This window comes from Dama dama, chromosome 30, assembly GCF_033118175.1.
Source record: "Dama dama isolate Ldn47 chromosome 30, ASM3311817v1, whole genome shotgun sequence".
Taxonomy (NCBI): domain Eukaryota; kingdom Metazoa; phylum Chordata; class Mammalia; order Artiodactyla; family Cervidae; genus Dama; species Dama dama.
Genome location: NC_083710.1, coordinates 26,443,444 through 26,457,204, shown reverse-complemented (window position 1 = coordinate 26,457,204; position 13,761 = coordinate 26,443,444). Strand labels below are relative to the sequence as shown.

At 41.0% G+C, this 13,761-nt stretch overlaps 1 long non-coding RNA gene across 1 annotated transcript in view; it reads right to left on the bottom strand.

Annotated features, from left to right (window-relative positions):
* Positions 1 to 1,389: 1,389 nt before the first annotated feature.
* Positions 1,390 to 13,761, bottom strand: part of LOC133049473 (uncharacterized) — a 31,322-nt gene continuing 18,950 nt past the window's right edge. Inside the window, exon 3 of the long non-coding RNA XR_009691330.1 lies at positions 1,390 to 2,363. This is a non-coding gene — a long non-coding RNA (uncharacterized LOC133049473). The remainder of the gene's footprint in view (positions 2,364 to 13,761) is intronic.

The window sequence follows — 13,761 nt, the reverse complement described above, 5'->3', positions numbered from 1 at the left end:
AGCTGTTACTCACCAATTATTAAAATTAAAGTGTGGGAAGATTGAGTGATATATTTTTCTTTTGGTTTTTCTGTATTCCCTAATCTTTCTTCAAATAACCTGGTTTACTTATGTAATTAAAATGTTTAATTAAGAGTGGAAGCCAATTATCAGTTGAAGGAGCTTTCGGAAACAGAATAACTAAGCCTAACGCACTGGAGAGAACTACCAATGAAGAAGAGAATTTCAGGTCAGAGTAAGGAAGGATAAGAGTTGTCCTCTGAAGTGGAACATGCACTTCAAAAACCTGTGAACTCCACCATCAGTGTCCACCCAAATTGCAGATCTGTGTCAGGAATGTTGTAGAAAGCAACCCAGGTTTGGTCTGAAGTTCTTGAGCAACTGGCGATCCCCAACATTTTTGGCACCAGGGACCAGCTAAGTGGAAGACAACTTTTCCCCAGATGGTGGTGGTGGGGAAATGTCTTGGGCATGATTCAAGAGCATTACATTTATTGTGTACTTTATTTCTATCATCATTACATCAGCGCTTCCGCAGATCATCAGGCATTAGATCCTGGAGGTTGGGGACCCCTATACTAGAGTTTTTTCCTTTTCCATTCTCCTAGAGTCAACATTCTTTAGCACTTCTGTAGTAGCTCAAATTCATTTCCAGTGAGTCTCCTACATTTTTGCAAACCCCCTGGAGAAACTCGAGTCTCGTCTCACTAAGTTGTGGGTCTCATCCCTGCCTTACCCTGGGATTCTCGCGTTAGACCCCAAGTGGTAAAAGACCTCTTTTTCTTTATTTCCCAAGTAAGACTACATCAGGTGACAGATTTTTAAGAGGCTTAGAGAAAGATCAGGGTGGAAGGTTAGACCACCTAGAATGGAACACCAGAGGCCCCTGCCATGGGGCATCTCACGGGAGCTGCTTCTCCTTGGAGAATTCTACATACAGCCATCTTCAAGGCCAGGTGGGTCCCTCTTTCTGTACTGTCCTTCAGTTGCTCCTTCCTACACCTCTAACTCTTCTGAACTGCTTAGCACCTGTCTTGCCTTGGAAACGCAAGTCTCTGTCCTCCGTGTTGTTTGAGCACTCCTCTCTTCCCCTCTGTGTCCCTGCTGCTCATCCTCTGGGGATGACCACAACACAAGCACTAAATAACCCTCTCCCCCCGACCCAATTAAAAAAAAAGATTCTCTTGCTAAGGGGATTGGAAGTTGCACCTTCTTCAGATGTTCACTGGCTCAAACCTCAGTATACTATTTAAGAGGATAAAATAAACTTGTTCAAAATACTTTATTAGATGATGTTTCAAAAGGCACTTCTTTAAAAACATAAAGTTCCACGGCCTATTAGAAACTCTTTGAGCCAAAGTATAAAAGAAAAAGCCCACATTATTACTGGTTTGAGAAAGAATAAATAGAATACACCAATACACTGCTGTCAAAATATGTATGTTTTCCAGAAGGAGATAGAGCCAGCTTCTGACCATCATAATCAAAACCCACAGTGTTTAGTGGTCAAATGAACACTATGTGGGGGAGTCAAAGACCTGAGTTTAAATTCAGAGTCAGGGTCTTGATCATACTATGACTCAGATATTAGTTCTCTTACAACCCATTTGAATAAGGCCATGGCTTTACCTCATAGTGCTAGTCACCATTGCATCTGACCACTTGCCTGAGATGAAATGAATCAATTAACTTATTTGTATTAGTTAGTGGTAGAGCTTGAATTAATGGTAGTGCTTGGATTAACATGAGTGTGTTCTTTTTTTTTTTTGAACGCTATATATTTGTTTCTTTATACCAGAAGCCTCCTAGTGGCAGAAACGCAGCAAAAAGGACCTTCAATATTTTTTTTTCCCCCTAGGTATAAGGGTGAATGTAAAATTTCATCCTAACTGTGTGACTATTCTGTTAATAACTGATTCATACCCAGTCTCTTCTCCTAACACGTGAATATGGGAGCAAAACTTGATTTAGTGCAGTTATGCTAAAAATGTCATTAGCCAAGAGAGACCCACGTTCTGTCCTTGCTATGAACTCTCTGTCAATTACATTGTTTCTTCTTCTTTTACTTCTGTTTTTACATACATGCCTATTATTTCTTCCATGGTCATGATACTCAGTCAGAAATTATGTGTAATGTGTTTACTTCAAAAAGTTAAGGTTTTGTTTATGACTTGCTTTTGATCCAAAAGTATTGCAAGTCTTATTTGAACTTGGCTATTGCTTAGAAAACAAATAATTATGGTGTATTGAAAGAGGAAAGACCGGGTTTCTTTGTTTCAAAAGAGCCTCCAAGTCTGTTAAACAGAGCAGACAAAGAATAAACATCCGGTTTTTGATGGGCGCTTCCTAATCTTCATTTTTGTCTGTAAAGAGACAGAAAAGGGAGATGCATCAAAAAAGGAGATCTAAATACAGGAAAGTAGTCAGGAACACCCAGCTCTGGGCTGGGCTTAGCTGCTAAATTGTTGTTTGACCTTGGACAAGTAACAGTAAGAGTGATAGACCTACTCTGATTGTTCTGTCCTCCAAAAACTGCTCGGTTCTTTAAAGAGACAGATGGTACGATTACCAACAACCAATCAGGCCATGATCAGGCAATTCCCTGCTGTTCTGTGAATGCTACAACTACATGATATCAAGTTTTTGAGGGTTCAGCTGACCCCAGCAGCAACAGGGATGGAAAGATGCACCATTTTGCTGTGGATTAACTTTTTAGGAGGAGGAGAAGGGGTGACAGAGGATGAGATGGTTGGATGGCATCACCAACTCAATGGACATGAGTCTGAGTAAACCCCAGGAGACAGTGAAGGACAGGGGAGCCGGCACACTGCAGTCCGTGGGGTTGCAAAGACTCAGACATGACTTAGCACCTGAACAACAACAACTTTTTCTCAGGGCTTCCCAGGTTTCGCAATGGTAAAGAATCTGCCTCCTAATGCCACAGATGTGGGTTTGATCCCTGGGTCGGGAAGATCTCCTGGAGTAGGAAATGGCAGTCCATTTGAGTATTCTTGCCTGGGAAATCCCATGGACAGAACAGCCTGGGTGAGCTGCATCCCATGGAGTCACAAGAGAGTTGGACACGACTTAATGACTGAGCACGCACTTAACTTTTTCCCAATGTTTGATTCTTGTACTTTTTAGACAAAAAGAACCTACAGGCTTAATGACAAGTCTCATATACTAATTAGTGCTGGAGAGTGATAGGCCAATCTGCCATCAAGCATCCCAATGTAATAAATTAATCCAAACCATCTATGTTGAATTGCTTGTTTTTCCCTAGCCAGGTTCTGCAGAATTTTTCCTCTGCCATCTTAGATTCTTTCAGTTACAACAATAAGAAAATCCAGCATGTTCAACCCTACAGTAAAAGTTTGACCTATCCTTCTGAGATGAATTTAAGGGTGCAATTAGTTTGCCAAGGGCATGCAAAGACTAAGACTCTGTTAGGGGTCATAACAGTATAATGAATCTAAATTCAAGTGCTTTTCTTGGTTTATTTATTATGCATGCCACATCATGCAGCATGTGGGATCTTGGTTCCCCAGTCAGGGATTGAACCTGGGCCCCCTGGTAGTGGAAGCACAGATTCTTAGCCACTGGACACCAGGGAAGTCCCACTTCTCTTGTTTAATACCGAAGAGAAAAGTTATCTTTTTTTTTTTTTCTTTTGATCTTGGTATTTTCCAGTTTCTTGGATTAAGTGTTGATGTACAATAAAGGTAAATGCAAGGATAAGATGAAACATAATGACTTGCTGCCACCATGACAGGACTGATCTGAATTTGATTTAGCCATAGAAATACCTCCGATGGAAAGAAAGCCTGTTGGGGTTGAGAGCAGCAGATTCTGGGCTCAACCACTTAAAGTCAGTCATTTAGCCTCTCTAAAACTCCATTTGCTCATCTGTAAAATGGAGTGTGTATCTTCCCATAGCGTTATTCTACAGACTAAATGAAAACACATATGTAATGATCACACTGCCAGGCACATAGTAAACTGCTTAACAAATGGTAGCTATTATTTTAGGAAGATTGCTCTTCTACTAACTTAGAATTTATTTAGCAGCAAATAATCCCACACATTCAAATCTATAAAAAGTTCTGACTTATTCTCTTAAGATGATAAAATTAAAGAGATCTTTAAAAAAATCAATATGCAATCTGGTGTTTCCCATGATTATTTTTTAAGAGAGAAGACAAATTTTGACCAATTTTTCCATACAAATAAAAGTATCAAAATATACAGTGTTATACAAAATGGTAACCAGGAAAAGTTTTCCAACGGAAATATTCTTTGACACTTCTATACATCAAATTAACAAATATTGAACTTTGAGGAAGAAAGAAATTTGTGTTTATTCTGAGCTCAAGAAAGCCAAGGGTGAAGTCCCCCAAAGCTAAATTCTGTGGATCTATTTTATTTTCTCTAATTAATTCCGACTCTGTCTACACCATAACCCATCCTTTCTTTTTTTCCCTTTCCTATCTCTGAATCTCCCTGGAGGAGGTCATGGCAACCCTCTCCAGTATTCTTACCTGAAGAATCCCCATGGACAGAGGAGCCTAGCAGGCTACAGTCCATGGGGTCACAAAGAGTCCGACACGACTGAGCGACTAAGCACAGTATCTCTGAATCTATCTCCATAATCCAGTTAGCAGGGGTATATACATAAAAGTTGGGGTCTGTAGGTAAGGCACCTTAATACAGTCCCAGTGAGTGAAGTGAAGTCAAAGTCACTCAGTCCTACTCTTTGCGACCCCATGGACTATCCCAGTCCATCCTAAAGGATATCAGTCCTGAATATTCATTGGAAGGACTGATGCTGAAGCTGAAACTCCAATACTTTGGCCACCTGCTTGGAAGAGCTGACTCATTTGAAAAGACCCTGATGCTGGGAAAGATTGAGGGCAGGAGGAGAAGGGGACCACAGAGGATGAGACGGTTGGATGGCATCACCGACTTGGGTTTGGGTGGACTCCGGGAGTTGGTGATGGACAGGGAGGCCAACTCTTTGCGACCCCATGAACCCCAGCACGCCAGGACATGTCCGCAAAGAGTCGGACACGACTGAGCAACTGAACTGAACTGAACTGGACTATACAGTCCACGGAATTCTCCAGGCCAGAATATTGGAGCAGATAGCTGTTCCCTTGTCCAGTGGATCTTCCCAACCCAGGGATTGAACCCAGGTTTCCCACATTGCAGGTGGATTCTTTACCAGCTGAGCCACAAGGGAAACCCAAGAATACTGGAGTGGGTAGCCTATCCCTTCTCCAGTGGATCTTCCCAACCCAGGAATCAAACCGGGGTCTCCTGCATTGCAGGCGGATTCTTTACCAGCTGAGCTATGAGGGAAGCCCCATACATTCCCAAAGTCCTTATTAAATAACATCAGCTCCTAAGTGGTATGGCCCTCACTGATTTATATCAATTCTAGCTAATAAAAATTAATGGCCTTTGTGGACAAAACAAAGCATACTAGTTTGCAATAATATCAATAATCTTCTAATGCTTCACTTTACTGACCATTGTGAAAATAAAGATAGATACCTGCGTATAAACCCAAGAAAAAGTTATTCCCACTGAAACCCACTTCAGACTTTAGAATTGATGTAGAAACCCCCAGACACTGCTTTATCTTGATCAGTTTTCAGAAACCAAATAAATGTTATTTCGGTTGCTAATTAAAAATATCCTTCCAGGGCAGAATTGAAGTAATGGGTAGAGTAGGATGCTTCAGTGTACAGCGAGCTTTTTTTTAGCCAAGACCCTTAGCTAGAACAACGGCGTTGTTACTCACTAGCGCCATCTTGTGGTGACCTAGGAATATGGTTTGCACTTTAGGAAATTACTCCCTGATAACGGAACTGCCTGAAATCAAACATAAACTCTTAACATGAAACTATTCTCTGGTTTGAGGATTTCCTGGTTTTTAGGGACCCTTCACTCTTACACCCATTCTCTGCTGTTGGCTGAAAGGCTAATCTTAACACTCTTGCCATAGGTTAAGTAAGCAGGGCATAAACAAGGAACCTCACATCAATCGGTATCATTTCTGTTAATTTGGTGGTTTAAAAAATATGAAGTTTCCTTACAAAAGGATTCTAGATAATGCATGTATACACCACCCACCCCCACCCAGAAGGTGGAACTTATCCTCTCCTCCACTCCCTGGAGAATAGGTGGACTCAATGACTCGCAAAGAATAAACCATGGAAAGGAAAAACTAGTAACTTCCCAGTGGAGAAGTCTGACAGACCAACATCTTAACCAGGTGACCTATTAATAGATGAACATCACTGGCCATGTGTGGACCCCTGATATGAGATGACCAGAGCACACTTCACATCATGGCATTCTTGCCCAAAACCCATTACTCCAGTTGAATCACATTCGACTAAAGCATGCTGGGGGTCATTCTACAAAATACCAGATCAACACTCCTCACAACTGTCAAGGTCAGGAAAAACATGGGGAGAGGCTGAGACACAATCACATATCAGGGGATCCTGATGAGACAGGATGACTAAATGCAATGTGGTCTCCTGGCTGGGATTGTGAAACAGAAAAAGGACACCCACAGGAAGACTGATGAAACCCAGATGAAATCTGGAGTTTAGTCAATAGTAAGATGCCAGTGTGGTTTTCTTAGTTTTGACTGATGTACCACAGTATGAAAGATGAAAACATCTTAGGGGAAGCTGAAACTGGAGAAAGGGTATAAGGGAATACTCGCTCTTATTCTTGCAAATTTTCTGCACATTTCCAAGTATTCCAAAGTGAAAAGTTTATCTTTGAAAAAGTATTAAGTATTTGCTGTGTATGCTGGATGTTCTTGAGGACACTTCATATCTGAAGAACATGTCACGGATTAAAATGTGTTTTCATGTACTTTCATTTAAACTTCCATGGCAGCCTGCAAGGCAGTCAAGATGGGATTATTTCCATTGACAACGTATGGACGAGGAAGCAGAAACTATGAAGTTCTGTCCTCAAAGTCACCCAGGGATTAAGCAGAGCCAAGTGGTGGCTCCACCTTCAAGACTCCTTTTGTACCTTACAAGTTTCTCACTTTTAAATTCTAATTGCAGTGATTCTATTGGGAGTGACTGCCACAATCACATTGGGAGTGATTGACATGAGATTGCTAGATTTTAATGTACCCATGTTATCCTGACCCTTCTGTGGGAGGATTTGTGTGTGGAAAATAGTAATGAATGCTATAATAAAAAAAAATTGAAGTGGGAAAGACTAAGTCAAAGTTCCAATATTTACTCCCAGACTTCATCATGAAGTAATCAAGTTCCCTCTGCCAAGAAAAACCCTTTTCATCCTTTAAGTCTTGGCTCAAGGATTATTGGATATTTTTCATGTCCTTTTTCCAGGCTCCCTGCTGCATCCAAACTCTCCAAACTTCATACTTCTGTAGTAGCATTTTTCACTGCTTCTTTACTTGTTTGGGATAAATATTAGAAATATACATTCACATTTTTGCTGTATATAAAATGACTCTCCCATCTCTCCTTTTTTTTTTTTACATCTTTTGCTATCCAAAAGTAATCCTCAAACATAGTTTTTTCTAACCAAATGGCTCATTAGGAATGGGCATGTTAAATTCTTTAAGTTAAAAATCTCAAACTCAAATGTCTACAGGGACCAGCAAAGAAATATAAATGAGTAAAGTAGATCCAAGTATAAGGAAAAGTCAACTGACTTTCTCTGTCTTTTATTTCCCCATGTTTATAAAACCAACAAAAATGGCTATTTTTCTGCTACAATAAAAATGGTGCTTGATGATAAATGGTAACTGACATTTGACCTCAAGATTTGTAGGGAACAAGAGAGTGATTGGAATTGTGGCAGATAGAAAAGCTTGATTAACTTGAGAGGCTCTGAAAATTATGAAAGGTCCTTTGGAAGACTCAAATGTAGGCTTGATTATTCCTCAAGTCCACCATATAGAAGAAATGAAAGATTCAGTCTAGCACTTAAAGGTCCAGCAGAGAAGGAGCAAGGTAAGGGAGGTGGGGAATAGAGGACAAATTCCCAGGGAAAGATACGACACTGTCATGTTGACTCACAAGGCTAACTATGGGCAAAAGGATGACAGAGACTATACCTTCTAACCTCTGTTCTCCATTTCCTGTTCGGGGCTTCTTTCTTTTCATAAAATGTTAAATACCCCGAGGTAAGGTTGCTCACGCCATGTTCAAGGCTTCTCTGGGAAGTCCAGCCCCTTCCACCTCTTCATTCTTTGTGGCCATTTAACATTCTTCCAAGTTCTCTCAGCTGAAATACTAATGAATGAACCTTATCTCTCTGTCATTGGATGCATTTTAAGTAGGACTCTATGTCTGTGATGTTGACTGCCTTTCTCTATGCTCCTTGACAATGAAATAGTCTCTGTTGTGAATTTTCTGTCTAAATCTTTTGCCCAATTTCTATTAGGTTACCTAGAGGGGATTGAACAAATACATAAATATATTAGGGATCATGGAAACCAAGTTTCTTACTGTTTGGAAGGGAGCTACAAACAAAGGAAGAAAATGAAAATGAATCCCGTATTGTTGATTGGAAATAGAAGGATTGAGGTGAGGTTATGGTTTTCTATATATGTAGAGGAATATGTAGTTATCCATGTAGGCAGGGGAAACTATGAGATAAGCCTGGAATATATTATTATGACAGAAAGAAAGCAAATACTCAATGATGGAATTGTATCAAAAGGGCACAGAAGCCAGTTTGAACAGCCTCCTTCTGGCCAAGTCTGAGACAATTGGAGCAGAAAGATAAACAATAATAACCACAGATTATGACTCATTGAATGAAATAGGAAACAATGAGTCCTAAACAAACCAACCAAGTTTTAAACTTGTTTGATAAAAAATGGGATATTTACATAGTTTCAAATTACTCCCATGAAACATTTATTAAATAGAAAGGAGAAAGTCATAACATTACAGTGAAGAGTTCTGTAATATTATGAACCACCTTAAACAATCGAAGTGAATATCACCAGTAATTGGACAAATTAAAATTCTGTACCAGCCGATAAGATGCAATTACAGCACAGCATCAAGAACCATGATACTCCTACCTGTAACACATCCTGAATCTCATTAGGAGGAAAATCAGAGAAAGTGAAATAGAGGGGCCTTCTGTGAAATGACTGGTCAGTGATCTTCAAAAGTGTCAAAGTCATAAATGTGAAGAGAGGTTGAAAAACTGTCCCAGACTGAAGGAGAATAAAGAGAGGTGACAAACTCATGTGATTCTGAACTGTCTTTGGTGAAACTTGAATGGGATCTATGGATTCTTTTTAAGACCATCAAAAATAATTTGTTCTTCAGCCTGCGCTGGGAAGGACCAGAAGAAGTTATGGAAGACAGTCAACATCTGGGCCCAGGTAGCTCAGGGCTAAAGAATCCACCTGCCAATGCAGGAGACGTGGGAGACATGGGTTCAGTCCCTGGGTAGGGAAGATCCCCTGGACAAAGGACAAGACAACCCGCTCCAGTGTTCTTGCCTGCAGAATCCCATGGACAAAGGAGCCCGGTGGGCTGCAGCTCATTAGTATTTCAGCTGAGAGAACCTGGAAGGGGAAACGGTCGCAAAGAATTCCCATTCTTTGGGTGGAAGGAGCTGGACTTCCCTGATAAGTCTTAAGTATGGCAGGAGCAGCCTTACCTCCAGGTATTTAATTTTTTATGAAGAGAAACAAAGAATTTTTGTTTGGAAACAAAGAATCGAGAAGGTTAGAAAGTACAGTCTTTGTTGTTGTCCGTGGAGTCCCAGAGAGTCCCACACAAGTGAGCACGCACGCGTTATCACTAGACGTCTGGGACAGCTCATGATAGTCTGCCCAAAGAGTCCATGGGAGGGTCTGCGGTCACCTGGACTGCACCCTTGCTGGCTGGCTGGGCTCCTGCGAGCCTTCCTTCCTTCCTCCCCCACCTCCCTCCTGTGTCTGCGCCTCCTCCCGGCATCCCGCTGCTCCAGGCCCCGCGTCTGTGCCCAGGCGGGCACCGGGGACCAGCAGGGACTTCACAGAGGATGCGGCGGCCAGGACAGCAGCCTGGTCCAGAGGGCTCACTGTGCACCTTGCGCGTCAGCCTCTAGGGGGCGCCCTGCACACCACCCCACGGGCTGCTGGGGGTCCCAGGGTCCCCCAGGGGTCCCGGAGGGTTGAGAACCTGGAGCCTGAGTCCCAGCGGCGGTCTTGGCGCCTCCTGGTCTCGACCTCGAATGTAGGGGATGCCGTGGTCACGGGGCACCCATCCAGGTCGCACTTGATCCCACCAGTACCGAGAGCAAGTCTAAATTCTCACCCACTTGAGAATTCTCACCTCTATCCCCTGCACCGGTTGTTGTTCGCTCAGTTGTGTCTGACTCTTTGCGACCCCCATGGACTCAGCATGCCGGACTTCCCTGTCCTTCACCATCTTCCGGTGTGTGTGAAAGTCGTCAGTCGCGTCCGACTCGGCGACCCCGTGGACCATACAGTCCATGGAATTCTCCAGGCCAGAATACTGGAGTCGGTAGCTGTTCCCTTCTCCAGCGGATCTTCCCAATCCAGGAATCGAACCAGGATCTCCTGCATTGTAGGCGGATTCCTTACCAACTGAGCTATCAGGGAAGCCCATCTCCTGGAGTTTGCTCAAATTCATGTCCATTGAGTCTGTGATGCCTTCCAACCATCTCATCCTCTGTCCTCCCCTTCTCCTTCTGCCTTCAATCTTTCCCAGCATCAGGGTCTTCTCTAATGTACCGGCTCTTCACATCAAGTGGCCAAAGTATTGAGCTTCAGCTTCAGCATCAGTCCTTCCAATCAATATTCAGGATTGATTTCCTTTAGGATTGATTGGTTTGATCTCCTTGCAGTCCAAGGGAGGGTAGGTGTCCTCAAAGGTCCTGGTGATACTTATGGTGAACACACAGAGCCAGGAAATTTACACAGCCAGTAGATTTTCAAAGTTATCTTCCTGATTCTGCTGTCTTTATTGTGGTTATGCTGGTGGGAAATATACACTATCTTCCCTGGTAGCTCACATGGTAAAAAATCTGCTTGCAATGCAGGAGACCCTGGTTTGATCCCTGGGTCAGGAAGATCCTCTGGAGAAAGGAATGGTAACTCACTCTAGTCTTCTTGTCTGCAGAATTCTATGGACAGACCATGCGGTTGCAAAGAGTTGGACACAACTGAGCAACCGACACTTTCACTTTCATTTCCTGTGATGGGGGTCCGTTTGCGATTTGATTTTACCTTGTATTACAAACTGATCAATTAACCTGTTACTATTGTGGGGATGCTGGCAGTAGACATAAGAGGGCTGGGTCAGGGACAAGTGTTTTGTTACTCACGGTACAGGAAACAGTATGAACACCATCATTTGCATCTGTCCACTTTCTCCCACCGACTCAATGCACGTGAGTTTGAGTAAACTCTGGGAGCTGGTGATGGACATGGAGGCCTGGCGTGCTGCAGTCCATGGGGTCACAAAGAGTTGGACACGACTGAGCGACTGAACTGAACATTTCCCCCAAAGTCCCACAGGGGTGACGCAGAAAGCCCAGATGCCACCTACACATTCAGTGGGTTGCAATACAAAGAGAAACACTGAACTAGGGGAATCTGCTTTTTTATGGAGTGGGTGGCCATTCCCTTCTCCAGGGATCTAACCCAGGTCTCCTGCATTGCTGGCAGATTCTTTCCCATCCGAGCCACCAGGGAAGCCCTTTATAGCGAACCGCAAGCCTAATCTTTGCCCAGAACATTGCCACATCCTGTAAGGTTATTCACTGCAAACATAACCCTGATCTATACCCAGAGGAAGTGTGTGCCATAAGGATATTTGTGGCAGCATTCATAGTATTCCTACTACTGCAAGGCTGTGACCAAATTAAGTGTCCATCAATAGTACATAAGTAAATTAGGTTGTATTTGTAACTGAATGAAAAGGAATGAACTAATGTTCCATAAAAAAATATGAATGAATCTTATAAACCTGAGGTTAAATGATTGCATCCACAGAAAATACACAGTGTATTGTTTCATTTATATCAAGTTGAAAAATGAATGAAACTAGTCTGTGGAGATAGAGGTCAAAAGAGATGGGGTCCGGAAAACAGTAACTAGAAAGGGCTTCAGAGAGATGTCTCAGATGCCATGTGGTGTGTTTTATTGAGCTGAACATCCAAGATATATGCAGTTTCCTAGGTTTTACTTCAACAAAAGTTTTAAAGGTGAAAAGAACGCTAGTGCAGGCTTCCATAAGTGAAATGATACAAAGATGCGTAAAAGAAATTCTAATAAATTTCCCCACCTGCTAGTCTCCTGGGGTATTTATTTTTATCAGATCAGTATGAATCCTTATATATCATCTCCTAGTTAAACAAGCAAATACAACCACATCTATATAAATATCTCTGCTTTCTCTTTTTGCTTTTATCCATTGCATAATACAATTTATAGACTTTAAACCCTAATATTTTTATTCAACAATTTGTAAATGGACTTTCTGTAAGTCACTAGCTCTAGTTAGAACTTCCATGTCTAATGTTTCTACCGCACATTTATAATTTTACACAAATAAGTATGTATACTGTTGTCTGTTTTTAGTGGCGCCTTTTTTTTCTATGCATTCTGCCACCCACTCTCTCATTTGAAAAATCTGGTATTTTTCTCCTACTTAAACAACCATTTTTAAATGAATAATTTGTGTATTTAATCGTTCAGCATATAAAATGAAATTTTATGTACAAATGTATAAAATAGGTTCATATCAACATTTCATACTTATTAATTTTATTCAATGTTTCTTCTCTATCTTGTTCTCCAGATACATTTAATGTAGCACTTTCGCCTATGTAATAAACCTCCACAGACATTCAAAATATTATAGAAATACACATAACTATTGTAAATACCACATTTTTAACATAGAAAGAGTATGAACAGCTTTACTTCCCATCACAATTTATGTATTTGGGCAAATGGTACTTTCTTTGCATTTAACATAATGCTTTACCAGGACATTTCATTTGCACCTACTGGAAACAAGGGAAACACTAAGGTCAATAACATGCATTAAATTTTCCATCCAATATCTGCATTTTATTCTCTTGTCTCTGGTGAGGAAAAATTTCATTACTAAATCATTAATGCTATTGCTTATAAGGAGTTATAGTCAGTTAACTAGATGTTCTTTTGCTATACTTAATTTAAATTATCCCTTACCTTTTGAAGGGTACCATAATTCCAACAAATAATTGTTTGCTTTCCATTTTTTAAGAAAATCACCCTGTATATGGACATTAATTGCTTCAGAAATCAAGGTTAATTAACATGTGGAATTAAAACAAACTCAGTGATATGTTATGGCACTTTCATCTTTTTCTTTAAAAAAAAAAGTTTTTTTACAAAAAAAAAATCATTTTACAAAAATTTTACATTGCTTTATAAAGTTCCATGGGAATGAGGAACATCAATTCAATGACCTTAAGAGAAATTTTCAATTAAAAATTCATGATCATATATTGTGTCAAGCCTGGCAAAGTATATAGACAAATACTTCATTAGTAATTTTTATTTTGATGTCAGTTTCCTATCAGAGGCAGGTGATTGATAAGCTTTTTAGTATTAATAACAAAATTAATAGCAGTGCCCATTCTTTACTCTAAAAAATAGAAAGTAGGCTTTAGAAACAGAACTTCGAGGAAGAGCTTGGAGTTATGCAAGAAAAAGAGACAGGATTTCTC